The sequence below is a fragment of the Bos grunniens genome, chromosome 16 (genome assembly GCF_055505025.1).
Source record: "Bos grunniens cultivar Pamir isolate PY7600 chromosome 16, Bosgru_T2T1.0, whole genome shotgun sequence".
In the NCBI taxonomy this organism is placed as follows: Eukaryota; Metazoa; Chordata; class Mammalia; order Artiodactyla; family Bovidae; genus Bos; species Bos grunniens.
In genome coordinates this window covers 41366011-41367903 of record NC_141180.1, presented here as the reverse complement: position 1 = coordinate 41367903, position 1893 = coordinate 41366011, and the positions used below count along the sequence as shown (strand labels likewise).

At 38.4% G+C, this 1893-nt stretch overlaps 1 protein-coding gene across 19 annotated transcripts in view; it reads left to right on the top strand.

Annotated features, from left to right (window-relative positions):
* The window catches only part of DNM3 (dynamin 3), a 658236-nt gene that overhangs the window by 436990 nt on the left and 219353 nt on the right, over positions 1–1893 (top strand). The gene's annotated exons all lie outside the window — the stretch shown is intronic.

Sequence of the window (1893 nt, the reverse complement as noted above, 5' to 3'; positions counted from 1 at the left end):
TCAGCATCAAAATATCCAAAATGAAATTCATGACCCCACTGAACCCATGACTTATCTCCATTTATTATTCCCTATCTAATGACATCACTTCCATGTTCAGTCTTTTGCTCAATCCCTCTTAGTCTTCTAAATAGTTTTTCAAATATATATGTACTTCCTTCTACTCTCCAACTTTAGTCCAAGCTAATGTTGTCTTCTTTCTTGACTCTTGTAATAGCTTTCATGTAGACATTCTCTAAATTCTTGGGAGTCTGCTCTAGGTGTCGCTTAATCAATCACCTCTTTGCTGTTTTCACTGCCATTATATCATTCCATCACCTTTTTATCTGGGCCATTGGAGCATCTAGCATCCCAGTTGCTGTCTCAACTTTTAGTGTCTATCTTCTTCAATTTACACTATATTCTAAAACCAGTGCAATCTTCATAGAGTGAGCATGTTTCCCAACTGCCCTATTGCTTGTTGAATTAGTGTGTGTGAGTGCTAAGTCACTTCCATCGTGGCCAACTCTTTGCAACCTTATGGAGTGTAGCCCTCCAGGTTCCTCTGTCTATGGCATTCTCCAGGCAAGAATACTGGAATGGGTTGTCATTCCCTCCTCCAGGGAATCTTCCAACTCTATTACTTTAGCATTCTCTTCACCAGAAATGCCCTTTTCTTATACTTAATGTCTGTCAAAATCCTGTCTGTCAAAACCCTCAAGACTCTTGAAGCTTTTTCTGACTCTTTAGCCTGATGAGGCAGATCTGTCCTTTGAACTCACATAGACACGATGTCCTCTTTTACCATAGATCATAGACTTTCCTGAGAGCAGAGTTCTACATTTATAGCCCCAATCTTGTACTGTCTCTTACATATGGTAAATACTCAATACATTTAGTTAATTTTAGCACATTTTGAGTAGATTTTAGACTTTGAATCTGAGAAAACAGCTAAATTACTTTATTCATTTTAGTATTCTGAAGTTCCACAGTAATCAAATGGACGCCTTCTTGCATGTGAAAGCATGGCTTCACTCTATTTGTTTCATTTCAAAGTGAGCCAGGTCCTTTTACCATGAGATAGGGAAAAAAAAAGTGGGATTAAGCTGAAATTAATGTTTTGATGAAGATGAGGCAGATGGTAAATTGACCTGAGGGAAGCAAAAATAAAAATCAACTTGCCACATGTTAACAAGAGAAACTCTTCATGATTGATGTTCAGTGACTTGGAAATTCTCTTCAGGGCAAAATGCATTTTCATTGCTTACTCACATACATTCTGAGGCATAGATTAATTTCAAAACAAGATCTTAAAGCTATAAGGAACCTCAGACATCAGCTTAGTTTGTGGTTTTCAAACTTTTCTCTCTCCTTTCTTGTTTTCAAGCATTGGAACCCTTAATTCAATAAAAATCTTCTGTGAAATCCCATTATATGAAATAAATAAAAATAGAGTTGTTTTTGGTTAAATCAGGGTTGGAAACCAGGATCCAGCCCTCTTGCCTCGGGTCTCTCCAATTTCCATGGTGGCCCCCGAAGCACATCCAAAAAAGTCCAGGAATTCTGGTGATCTAAATTTAAAAGCAAAGGAACTGGTCTCACCTTTCATTCCTTACTAGAGGAAACAGATTCCGAGAGATTATATGACATGGCCAGAATTATAGTATTGGGCTATGGTGGAACCAGGACTAGAATTCGGTTTCTTGCCACCCAATCCAGTATTCTTCTCCTATTTCCACAACAGACTGGTTCCAAATAAGAAAAGGAGTACGTCAAGGCTGTATATTGTCACCCTGCTTATTTAACTTATATGCAGAGTACATCATGAGAAGCGCTGGGCTGGAAGAAGCACAAGCTGGAATCAAGATTGCCTGGAGAAATATCAATAACCTCAGATATGCAGATGACACCAGC